Source organism: Bos taurus, chromosome 17, assembly GCF_002263795.3.
Source record: "Bos taurus isolate L1 Dominette 01449 registration number 42190680 breed Hereford chromosome 17, ARS-UCD2.0, whole genome shotgun sequence".
In the NCBI taxonomy this organism is placed as follows: domain Eukaryota; kingdom Metazoa; phylum Chordata; class Mammalia; order Artiodactyla; family Bovidae; genus Bos; species Bos taurus.
Genome location: NC_037344.1, coordinates 52,405,710 through 52,419,108, shown reverse-complemented (window position 1 = coordinate 52,419,108; position 13,399 = coordinate 52,405,710). Strand labels below are relative to the sequence as shown.

The window sequence follows — 13,399 nt, the reverse complement described above, 5'->3', positions numbered from 1 at the left end:
TAGAGGGATGTACACCACTCCCCCACCCCCAGGCCTGCCCCTAAGACACCTCACATGATCTTCTATGCTGAGACTCCTAATTGAGGACAATCTACATGCAAATGAATTGGAAAAAAAAAAAAAAAAAACCACTTAGCTGTGGACTTCCTAGTAGGCAAAGCAAAGAGGGCAACAGGCTGACCACAGAGCTCTGCTAACCGAAAAACATACTGCTCATGATAAGAATCTCTGTCTTGGCCAAGAGCTCTGAGAGGAAGGCTCTCCAGGACCTCTGGGTGAGGGAATCGGTGTCGGGGCAGGAGGGAGCAAGAGGCCAGGCTTGTCCTGAAATCTGTCCCTCCACGGCAGAGGGAGGGCCAGCTTTGGTGGTCCTCCTGTGGCCTGACTGGTGTATTACTGCACAGAGTGTAATTCTTCATCCTTGTTAATGTCAATACCGCAGCAGCATGATAAATACGGAAAATATTTACATACCCGTACCACGGATGGGTTGTTTAGACCATCTGGCTACAGGATGCGGTAAGTGTTGTCAAACACATGGCCTGTCTATAAAGGCTGTGCCTCAGCCCTGGGGGAGGCCGGGCTCCGGGGTCCAGGTGGCTTCCCTGGGCCGTATCCCCACCGTACACTGGACCATGGGGAACCTGAGAGACCAACTCACATCTCGGCAGGCCTGGACCCACTATCAGCCTCAGGCTCCTGCCAGTTGGGAGCAGAGCCCTCAAACTCCCTCTTTCTGCTCCCTCTGGGTAAGCACGTTTGATAACCTCCTGACACTTCTTTAGCAAGGAACTCTTCAGGACTCAAGTGCTTCAGACAAGACTCACTTGGCAAGGACTTCCCGGGTGGTCCAGTGGTTAAGAATCTGCCTGCCAATGCAGGGGCCACAGGTTTGATTCTTGGTCCTGGAAGATCCCACATGCCTGAGGGCAACTGAGCCCATGCACCACAACTATTGATCCTGTGCTTTATAATTCAGTCACAACTACTGAGCCGACATGCTGCCACTACTGAAGCCCGTTTACCAAAGAGCCGGTGCTCCACAACAAGAGAAGCCACCGCAATGAGAAGCCCGAGTCCCCAAACTGGAGAGTAGTTCCTGTCTCTGCTACTAGAGAAAGCACTCTTGCAGCAGCGAAGACCCAGCACAGCCAAAAGTAAATAAATAAATCAATCTTTAAAAAAAGAAAAAAGACTCACTCAGCAAGACCGCCCCAATCCACAGCCACCCCGGGAATGTCTCCAGGGAGCTCACGGGACTGTGGGGAATTCTCAAGAGGCAAACAGCATAATTCGCTTGTGTCTGAAGCAGCCTCTGCCTGAGCTTCGTCTCGCTAGAGAGGCAGGAGACAAGGATGGGGTACCACCGCTCCTGAAGGATGGACGATGGTGAGCTTAAGTTCGCTTCAGGGAGAGTTTCTTCTGCTGAGTTCTGAGATCAGGCTAAATAACAGAGGTTTTTTTCCTCCTGGGTGGACGTTAATATTTTCCCCTTTTCCTTCTTTTAAATTTCAGGTGTGGGGCGTGTTGCTTTATTAATTTTAGTAAGAGCCAAAAAGTTCCCTTCAGAGCTCGTTTTCAGAGTAGCAATTTTCTTAATGGGACGCACGCGTTTGCCGCCCACGGGAGGAGCCATATCAGCCTGGCAGTCACAGCGCCCCGTGAACACCTTCCTGACAACCGTTAGTCAAATGGAAACTCACCGCATTGGCTGCGTCGCCAGCAGCCTGGGCGGACACTCTGACAAGGGCTTTTGAGGGGGTCATGCCTGGAGGGAAGGTAGGCCGTGTTTCTGTCCACTATGAACTCACAGCTTTAGGGTCTCTTTTTTTAAATTTTTTTTCTTTTATGTAGACCATTTTAAAAGTCTTTCTTGAACTTGTTATAATATTGCTTCTGTTTTATATTTTGGGTTTTGGGCCACAAGGCATGTGGGATTTTAGTTCCCTGAACAGGGACAGAACTTGCATCCCCTGCATTGGAAGGTAAAGTCTTAACCAGCGGACCATCGGGAAGTATCTAGTCTCTCTTGTTTTCCATTTTTTTAAAGCCTTTTATTTTATATTGGAGTATAGCCAGTTAACAATGTTGTGACAGTTTCAGGGGAACAATGAAGGGACTGAGCCATACATATACACGTATCCATTCTCCCCCAAGCTGCCTTCCCATCCAGGCTGCCATATAACATTGAGTAGAATTCCCTGTGCTGTATAGAAGGTCCTTGTTGGTTATTCACTTAAAATATAGCAGTGTGGACTTGTCTGTCCCAAACTTCCTAACTATCCATTCCCCCCTTTCCCCCAGCAACCATAACTTTGTTCTCTAAGTCTGTGAGTCTCTTTCTGTTTTGTAAGTTCATTTGTATCATTTCTTTTTAGATTCCACATATACTGGGTATCATATGATATTTCTCCTTCTCTGTCTGACCTACTTCACTCCTTAGAGTCTTCTTATAACAAACACCCTCGAAGATTTAAAATGTACCAACCAGAGCGTTCAGGGCCTCAGGTAGCACACGTACTGGGTTCAAGTGCCAGCTGGCCACTTGCCTCCTGGAATCTGGATTTTGACTGTGAAATGAGGGTTAGTGACACAGCTAGAAGCCGCTTCCTGCTCTGATAGTCACGAGCTGGTTCTGTAGTGACTGGGCCAGTAGGGGACTCTGTGGCCATGGAATCAATCGAGTGTCACAGTCTTTCCAAGGACTGGCACTCTGTCCGTGCAAACAGGGTGAGGACCACAAACCCCACATGTGAGAGGTCAGAAAAACGTCAGAGCCTGAGGCCAGACACGGCCTGAGAGGCTCAGGGGCTTGCCACCGTGTTCCAGGAGAGGAAGCCCATGTGCACATCCCACACCCTCTAAAAGCACAGAGACCAGCAGGCCAGGTGGCTTGACGATAGAGTTGGGACAACAGTTCTCACTGGTAACACACTGAGCACCCAGCGAGGCCGCGTGTCCATGCAGAAGGCTCAGCATCTCTCTGGGAGGCGCTTCCGACCCCTCGAGCCCCAGCAGAGATGTCTGCTCAGAGCCACCAAGGAGTTGCAGACTCCTGTTCCACTCACTGGCTTGCAGACAGAGCTGGGCAAAGGCTCTTTTTGCAAAGTGAGCTGCTGGGGACACGGACATACGGTGACAAAGACCACACCCAAGTCGCTGCTTGCTTCATTCTCACTGGGCTCAACAAACATCCAGGGACAGAACTTCCCCTGGTGTCCAGTGGTTAAGACTCTGTGCCTCTACTGCAGGGGGCACAGGTTCGATCCCTGGTGCAGAATGTGGCCAAAAAAAACCCCAAAGCATTTAACAGCAAGCCAGCAAGAGGCTTCTTTTGTTTAAATGCAAAAATATAAGATGGCCAAGAGTGGGCCCAGCACCTCAGAACAGGGCATGGCTTAGGGGGAGTGGGTTAGCCCCAGGCCTCCCAAGTCAGAGTGAGGATCTTTTCCAGACATCCCAATCTGAGCTCCCACGCCCCAGCGGACAGGCCAGCACTAGGCACCCCTAGGCCCCCTCCAGTTCAAGGTGAAATGAGAACTGCAGGTCAATGGAGCAAGCCATACTAAAAGCTCTGTGTATTCTCTTTTTATTCTTAGATTAGATCTTTCCTATTTGTTAGTGTCCTTTAGTTCATGAGAAGATGGCTACAGGGAATTATAGCTTTCCTCTGTGTGTGGTTAATTATTCATAACATAAATTTTAACATTTTTAAGCATTTTTAAGTGTGCAACGGCATTAAGCACATTCACAGTGTTGGGCAACTAGCTTCACCACCCGTTTCCAGAACCTTCTCATCCCCCCAAACAGAAACCCTATAATCATTCAACACTAACTCCCCAGGCCCCCTTTCCCCCAACCCCAGGTAGTGTCCGTGAATGGTACCTCTTTAAAAATAATGTTCTTATTTGGCAACATTATCTTGTAATTAAAAAAAAAAAATTTATTTGTTTATTTGTCTGCATCGGATCTCAGTTGAGGCATGCAAGGTCTTTCGTTGCAGCGCATGGACTCTCTAGTTGTGGATCACAGGCTTAGTTGCCCCATGGCAGGTGGGATTCTAGTTCCCCAACCAGGGGGTTGAACCCGCATGCCCTGCCTTGCAAATTGGAGTCTCAACCCCTGAACCACCAGGAAAGTCCCTTATATTGTAATTTTAAAGCTCCTGGTGCTTCTCAGCTACTTGATGATAGATGAGTCGACAGAGGAGGGGCCTGGACAGCTTCTGTCCCCCACCCCCACCAGGAAGGAACTTTACAGGCCACAGTCTGTCTGGAGGAATCACAGGCTCCCCCCTGCCGTGCTTGAGTGGACACCTAATGGGAGCCGGCTGGCCAGGAACTCTGCTAGACTTGCCCTTTGCGGTAGAAAGGCTCTCACCCAATTTTCTCCAGATTTTCATTTTACTTAAAAGCTCTTCCTTGCTTGGGGTTTTGAGGTTAAAAACCACTGTCTCTTGCTCCCACGCCGTAAGTTGGAGTGTCAATTGGTCCTACCTTTATGGAGAGCAATTGAGCAGTAGCTACAGAAAATAAAAGGCAAACACTCCTTGACCTAGTAATTCTACTTCGGGAAAATTTATTCTGCAGATTTGAAAGCCTATTTGCATCAAAACCTACGAACCAGGACACTCACTGAGGCAGTTTGCTCTTCCTTGGTTACAATGCAAAACTCCACGGATGGGGAGTTGGTTTAAGAAATGATGATGCATCCAGTAGCCAAAAAATGAGCCCATCATTAAAAAGCTCCAGGCATGGGACTTCCCTGGTGGTCCAGTGGTTAAGACCCTGAGCTTCCACTGCAGAGGGCACAGTTCCAACCCTCGTCGGGGAACTAAGGTCTTGCATGAGGCAAAGGTGAGGCCAAAAAATAGAAGGAAAACAAAAAGTCCCGGACAGCCTAAATGAACCAATAGAGGAGGACCTCCAGATGTCTGAATTGTCAAAATTAAGTCAAAACAGCAGGTGCATAGGGAGGCAGTCATTTGTGGTTTTCTGAAGTAATATACACTCATATATGCAGAGCATCTTTCTGAAAGATACACGCACCGGGAGACTACAGACAGGAAGCAAAGAAGACTTACGTTTACCTCTCAGCCCTTTGACACTGGGTACCAAGTACTGAATATACGGTATTACTTATCCAAACAATATTTTTCATACCAAGTATGGTCTTTATTTATTATTTTGTTATTGGACTACTTTATTGGAAACTGTGAATTTGTAAGTTCTGTAAATCAAGGAATGTATCTAATTTATCTTCTTTCTTCTCCTAGTTTTTATGTTTAAGATGCACAGCATGATGACTTGATCTAGTTTAACACCTTGCCAATGTCTGGTATAACATCATGTACAACTTTTTGTGTGTTTTAGTAATTTTTGAAGACATGAACGAATGAGTAAACAATGAGTGAAGAAAAGTAGTGAAGGGGCCTCCCTGGCTGTCCGAGGGGTGAGACTTCGCCTTCCACTGCAGGGGAATGGGGTTGGGCAGCCTAGATCCCACGTGTCTCGAGCCCAAAAAACCAAAACGTAAAACACAAGAAATATTGTAACAAACTCAATAAAGACTTTAAAAAGTGGTCCACATCCAAAAAACTTAAAAAAACATACTCCAATATAAAATTTTAAAAATGAAAAAAGAATTTATTAAAAAAAAAAAAAAGGATTGGAAAACTAAGTCATATTCTTTAAATACTAGAAAACCATGAGTCTTGAGTTGCCAGGGAAGGAAGAGATTGAGGGGAGGCAGGAAGTGACCGACTGTGGCGACTGAGGTAGAAAAATCAGACTTGGTAATTTCAAAGGAAGATAAACACCATTGACAGGGCAGTGACATTGGTGTTAAAAGTTTAAGTGGGGACTTCTCTGGTGGTCCAGAGGCTAAGAGTCCGAGCTCCCAACGCAGGGTGCCAGGGTTTGATCCCCGATCAGGGAACTAGACCGACCCTACATGCTGCAAATAAGACTTGGCAAAGTCAAATACATAAATATTTTTTAAAAAACACATTTAACTGAACAAGAGTTTTTAAATTTTTAATTTTAATAACTATTTTAATTTTTTTAAGTCAACATTTACTGTTTCTTTTGGAACAGTAGAATACCAAAAAAAAAAAAAAAAGTAGGTAGTCCAAATGATTTTAAAATACATTTTTTTGGAAACCACATTATATCTACCTTTTAATCCTGTGAACCACATATTCCTAAAGAATTGGAAAGTATATTAAGAAACCATCCCTCTCCAGCGAGCTGGTTCTCAGGTTTGAGAGCTCTCCAGGGATCAGTGCATACATACCAAGCTTGGGAGCACTTGCCCCAAGTGCTCCTCCATGATCCAGTCTGCAGGCCAGCAGCAACCCTGACCATTGAGAAGTCGGCTGACCAGCAAGGCCCCTAGGCTTCAAGGAACAAACTTCCACAAAGCCCGAGGCCCTCAGTCCTCGGAAAGTTATACTTGCCCCCTTGGCCGCTCATACAAAAAACGGTGGCTAAAATAAGGCAAAAGATTAACAGTGGCAAAACCACACTGAGGAGAGGAAAGGAAAAGAAACAGGAAGGAGGGAAGGCTACCTTAAAAGGAATTGAGAGAGCCCGGGGTTCAGTCAGAGGACCGTCTGGCAGGCATGCCCCCATCCAGCTCTTCCAAGGCCCCCCAGGACAGCCAGGTTCATGACACCCAAACTTCATCTGCATCTTGGTAGCTCCGGCCGGTTGGATGACTCACCCATCCCTGAAAGACTGAGTTATACCGAGGGCTCGCTGTTTATTCAGAGAGAGACAAGAAATGCCTTGGAGAAAGAGCAGGATCATCACCAGGGAAACATGAAGGATGCCTCAGTCCCCAACAAACTGGTTCATTCAGTGTCCTTGAGCTGGTTTATTTAATCTTATTCATTTATTTATGGTTGTGCAGGGTCTTCATTGCTGTGCACGGGCTTTCTCCAGTTGCAGTGAGCGGGGGTTACTCGTCGTTGCGGTGCTCAGGCTTCTCATTGCAGTGGCTTCTCTTGTTATGGAGCACGGGTTCTAAAGCGTGGGCTGCAGGAGCTGTGGTACATGGGCTTAGTTGCTCCACAGCATGTGGAATCTTCCTGGACCAGGGATTGAACTGGTGTCCCCTGCAATGGCAGGAGAATTCTTAACCATTAATCCACTAGGGAAGACGTCATCTTTTTTTTTTAATTGGCCACCATACCATCTTATTACTTGTAAATATTCTATCTATTTTGAAGCCCTAACCTGTATCCATCTCGAAACATTAATTTTGCAACCTTGTTTCTCAGTCTTCTGTTCCGCATCTTTCCTAGCCCATAGCACTGGCTTCACTCTGAAGTGATGATTTTTAGTGAGAGAGGTTCTTGCAACTAACATAAAGGGAATTCCACTTAGAGCAGCATTTTTAAATGCTTGGCCCCCAGATCTCTTTTGGACACATTCTCCAGTAGCATTCTGCACCTCTTGGAAAATGCTGTAGAGTGTTTCACTCTTAAGGATTAAGTTGCTACTGATTAGAGATGCTCTTTGTCATGCGGAAATCTATTCCTACCCTTTAATTGTTATGTTTTTAAGAGCAATGGGTGTTGAACTTGATCAAATGCTTTTCTGACATCTACTGAAAGCATCTAAGTTCTTTTTCTTCCTCCTTTTTTTTTTCTTTTGGTAGATTTCCTCATCTTTAATCATCTGCTTATAACTTTAAGTCTGGTCCACGACCCAATGTACCGACCCCTGTGCCGGGAGCCAGACTAGGGCAGCAAAATAGCTCTTGCATACAGAGGAAAGTGGGGGGTACAGAACCTGGAAAACACAGACAGCTGAACAGCACGCTAGCATTTGTGAATTCATGTATCACACAAAAGTCACAGTGAGAACCCAAGGAACCACACGAGTTAAGCAAATCACAGAGGGCTTCCTGTAGGAGGTGACAGAGGGAATTTAGAGACAGACTGGAAATGAGGGCATCTGGATTTGAGTCTCGCCCCCCATGGAGCCCAAGAGCAGGATTTCCTGGCCTCTAATTTTGTCAAGGCTATGGTTTTTCCAGTAGTCATGTATGGATGTGAGAACTGGACTGTGAAGAAAGCTGAGTGCCAAAGAATTGATGCTTTTGAACTGTGGTGTTGGAGAAGACTCTTGAGAGTCCCTTGGACTGCAAGGAGGTCCAACCAGTCCATTCTGAAGTGTTCTGGGTGTTCTTTGGAAGGAATGATGCTAAAGCTGAAACTCCAGTACTTTGGCCACCTCATGCGAAGAGTTGACTCATTGGAAGACTTTGATGCTGGGACGGATTGGGGGCAGGAGGAGAAGAGGACGACAGAGGATGAGATGGCTGGATGGTGTCACTGACTCGATGGACCTGAGTTTGAGTGAACTCCAGGAGTTGGTGATGGACAGGGAGGCCTGGTGTGCTACAATTCATGGGGTCACAAAGAGTGGGACACGACTGAGCGACTGTACGGAACTGAATTTTGTCAGCAATAAAAGAGAAATAATCATAGACCACAAGACCTTCAGAGGCATCCAGGTTAGCCTCCTTCATTTGCAAACACTAGAGGCAGAGGATCAAAGGGAAGTGATTTGTTCAAGATCATCGAGCCATCCCTACTGTTTATCTTGGTTCCGAGGGGAGCGGGAGAGAAACAAAGACAACTTGGAGATCTTGGGCAGAACGGAAGCAGAGAACATCCGGTGTGTCATGACCCTTCCCCTGCAATAAACATTATTGTTGTCACCTTGAAAGCAGGCTGAGTCAGGTGGCAGCCCGTGTGCTGTTCTCAGGGTGCAGAGGCCAGCGGTCAGAGGAGCCTGACGGGGAAGAGGGGAGGTCCTGGAGCCGCCCCTGCAGCAGCCCCAGGTCTCCTGCATCAACACACCTGTGCAGACGTACATGGATGGCTTTGCAATCACTCATTCACTCCCCTATTCTTTCTGCAAGTACGGAGCCCATACTGAAGCGTGTCCCCCAAGTTCATGTCCTCCTTGGAACCTCAAAACTTGAACTTATGTGGAAATATGATCTTTGCAGATGTAATTAGGTGAAGTCAAGCTGGGTTGGGGGCAGGGGCCTGGATCCAGTATGACTGATGTCTTTTTTTTTTTTTTTGGCTGCCCTGGGTCTTCACTGCTGTGGGCTTTCTCTGGTTGTGGTGAGCATGGGCAGTTTTCATTGCAATATGCAGGCTTCTCGTTGCAGTTGTTTCTCTTGCTGTAGGGTGTGCAGGCTCAATACCTATAGCACACTACGTGGCTTAGTTGCCCTGTAGCAGGTGGGATCTTCCTGGACCAGGGGTCGAACCTGTGCCCCCTGCATTGGCAGGTGGATTCTTAACTGGACCACCAGGGAAGTCCCTGATTGGTGTTCTTATACAAAGAGGAGAAGAGATACAGAAATAGATGCACACAGAGGGAAAACCACCACATGAAGACAGAGGCAGAGATGGCGGGGTGGGGGGATACATCTATAGGCCAAGGAGAGCTGAGGATGGCCAGCCACCACCATGAGTGAGGCATGTGTAAGACTCTCCCCTTAAGCCTCCAGGAGGAAGCAATCCTAAATTTGGACGTGTGGTCTCCTGAACCAAGAAAGAACAACTCCTCTTGTTTTAAGCCACCCAGTTTGTGGTGCTTGATTACGCAGCCCCAGGAGCCCCAGTTTGCCCCATGGAACCTCTTGCTGGGAGGGAGAGGGGGTGTTTGATTGGAATCCTTCAAACCACATTATCGCCATCAGCAGGCTGGTCCCCCCAGCCACCATGCCATACATAGCCTGTGAGTGAGCATCCCAGCCTCCCCAGGCCAGACACAGAAAACCAAATGCTCCTTAAGCTGTGAGGCCCCAGGTACCATTCAACACACTTTGCACACATTGTCCTCTAAATGTCATATGCATGTGCTCAGGTGTTCAGTTGTGTCCAACTCTGCGACCCCATAGACTGTAGCCCGCCAGGCTCCTCTGTCTTTGGCATTCTCCAGGCAAGAATACTGGAGTAGGTTCCAATTTCCTTCTCCAGGGGATCTTCTTGACCCAGGGATCGAACCCACATCTCCTGACTGCCAGGCAGACTCTTTAAAGCCCACTTTAAAAGTCAGTTTCAGCCAAAAGGCAGGTGAGGACACAACAAATCTGAGAGAGCAGTCCGTGCCAGAACCATACTCCAAATCTGGACTGTCTGCATGGGGGTGGGGGGAACACGTTCTTTTGCACACCCACTTCCCAGCTCCCCCAGGGCTGTAGCACCTGCCCCTGGCAGTCCTGTCTCCCACTCATTTGCAGCTGTGGGGACCCCAGGCAGTTGGCATCTGGTCTTTGATGGTATTTATCTTTCCACTCCCTGAGAGCAAGCGAGAGCCATAAAAGGCCATACCCAACGTCAGGTGCACAAGCGTTTCGTAGAGACAGATATCGTTCACACGTGGCGACCAGGCCTGGCCACTAATGGACAGGGACGCCTCCCCCAGGAGTGCGAGAGCCTGGGATGCAGCTCACAGCTCAGCTCACTGCTGAGCTGCAGGGCCTTGGCCAGGCCACAGGTGTGGACATCTCCCAGTGCCTGGACCAGGCCAGGCACTCCACAAGCAAAAGCAAGATGTGAGCCATCACAAGGCCCACTTGAGGTTCCAGCACAAGCCTGAGACTTCTGTTTGGGTACCATCTTAATGCTTTTTGGCCATGGGACATGTGGGATCTTAGTTCTCTGACTAGGGATGTAACCCGTGCAGTGGAAGTATAGAATCTTAACCGCTGGACTGCCAGGGAAGTCCTCCATTTGAATCATTTTTAAGTGCACAATTCAGTGGCATTGAGGATATTCCCAGCATTGTGCAATCACCATGGCTATTTCCAGAATATTTTCATCACCTCAAACAGAAGCTCTGTCCCCTCTAACTCCCACCCCCAACCCCCAGTACGCACTGTTCTCCTTTCTGCCTCTGAATTTGCTATTCTCAGCACCTCATACAAGTGGAGTCACACAATATTGCCCTTTTGTGTCTGGCTTCTTTCTCTTAGCATCATGTTTTCAAGGATCATTCATGTGGTAGCTTGTGTCAGTACTTCATTCCTTTTTTGGCCACGTAATATTCCATCATATGGCTATACCATGCCATTTCTTTTATCCATTTATCAGCTGATGCACTGGGTGGTTTTCAGCTCTGGCTATTGTGAATAATACTGCTAAGAAAACAGGTGTATAAGTACCTGTTTGATTCCCTGCTTTCAATGCTTTGGAGTAGAATAACCCAGGAGTAGAATTCTAGTAACATTGTTTTGTATGGGTAGACCACATTCTATTAGCCCATTCATCAGTTGGTAACCAGACAGATGAACCAGAGATCAAATCACCAACATCCGCTGGATCATCAAGAAAGCAAGAGAGCTCCAGAAAAACGTCTACTTCTGCTTTATTGACTACACCAAAGCCTTTGACCATGTGGATCACAGCAAACTGTGGAAAATTCTCAAAGAGATGGGAATACCAGATCACCTTACCTGCCTCCTGAGAAATCTGAATGCAGGTCAAGAAGCAACAGTTAGAACTGGACATGGACCAACAGATTGGTTTCAAATTGGGAAAGGAGTACGTCAAGGCTGTATATTGTCACCTTGCTTATTTAACTTATATGCAGAGTACATCATGCGAAATGCTGGGCTGGATGAAGCACAAGCTAGAATCAAGACTGCCAAGAGAAATATCAATAACCTCAGATATACAGATGATACCACCCTATGGCAGAAAGTGAAGAACTAAAGAGTCTTGATGAAAGTCAAAGAGGAGAGTGAAAAAGTTGGCTTAAAACTCAATATTCAGAAAACTAAGATCATGACATCCGGTCCCATCACACGGCAAATAGATGGGGAAACAATGGAAACAGTGAGACTATTTTGGGGGGCTCCAAAATCACTGCAGATGGTGACCGCAGCCATGAAATTAAAAGACACTTGCTCCTTGGAAGGAAAGCTATGACCAACCTAAAGAGCATATTAAAAATAGAGACATTACTTTGCCAACAAAGTTCTGTCTAGTCAAGGCTATGGTTTTTCCAGGGGTCATGTATGGACGTGAGAGTTGGAGTATAAAGAAAGTTGAGCACCGAAGAAGTGATGCTTTTGAACTGTGGTGTTGGACAAGACTCTTGAGAGTTCCTTAGACTGCAAGGAGATCCAATCAGTCCAGCCTAAATGAAATCAGTCCTGAATTTTCATTGGAAGGACTGATGCTGAAGCTGAAACTCCAATACTTTGGCCAACTGATGAGAAGAACTGACTCACTGGAAAAGACCTTGATGCTGGGAAAGATTGAAGGCGGGGGGAGAAGGGGACAACAGAGGATGAGATGGTTGGATGGCATCACTGACTCAATGGACATGAGTTTGAGCAAGCTCTGGGGGCTGGTGAAGGACAGTGAAGCCTGGCATGCTGCTGTCCATGGGGCTGCGAAGAGTCAGACACGACTGAGTGACTGAATGAACTGAACCTGGTGTTGCTGCTTTCCTTTTTTCTCCTTGGCCATGCCACTTGTGGGATCTTAGTTCCCCGACTAGGGATGGGATCCAGGCTCTTGGCAGTGAAAGTGTGGAGTCCAAACACCGGATCACTAGGGAATTCCCAGTAACTCTGTGTTTAATCACTTAAAGAACCACTAAACTGCTTTCCACAGTGGCTGCACCATTCTACATCCCACCAGCCAGGGGACAGGGATTCCCATTTTTCCACATCCTCGTCAACACTTGTTCTTTTCCACTTTGGGATACTAGTCAAGCCTGAGATGTCAGAAGAAGGGAAGACACAAGCGTGCCCAGGGCCCCGGACATGGCCTGCTGGCACCTGTGCACTTCAGCCTGCTCTCTGCAGGGCTGCATGGGTGCAGGCTGGAGAGTCGAGAGCATTAGGTTCTAGTTCCAGCACCGGTGCTTGTGGCTGTGCGATGCTGGACACAGACTTTAACCACTGGGAGCCTTAGTCACGTCCTCTGTGGGAACCGAGCTAACGCCCCAAGTGTCACTTCCCACAGGAGGTGGGGCTGTGAATCTATGAGAGCAACCGAAGGAAGAGTATTTTCAGCAACTCTACAGGGGGACACAGAGGTGGTAGAAAGAGGGGGGGCAGGGTTAACCTCCCTTGATAGATCGCTTATGATCCTGTCTGGACAGGACTAGAATACGTTCCCCTTCAACCTCCTCTTTTTCTGCCTATTCAAAAAAGTTCTTTGTTTTAATTAATTAATTAAGTTTTGGCTGCTCTGGGTCTTCGGTGCTGCACGCAGGCTTTCTCTAGTTGTGGCGAGCGGGGGATACTCTAGTTGCAGTGCTTGGGCTTCTCATTCCAGTGGCTCGTCTTGTTTCGGAGCTTGAGGGCTTCAGTAGTCGCCGCAATGGGGCCCTAAAGCACAGGCTCAGCAGCG

General features: G+C 47.4%; 1 protein-coding gene across 14 annotated transcripts in view; it reads right to left on the bottom strand.

Moving 5' to 3' along the window:
* PITPNM2 (phosphatidylinositol transfer protein membrane associated 2) overlaps positions 1 to 13,399 on the bottom strand; it is a 164,043-nt gene that overhangs the window by 134,588 nt on the left and 16,056 nt on the right. The window lies entirely within an intron of this gene.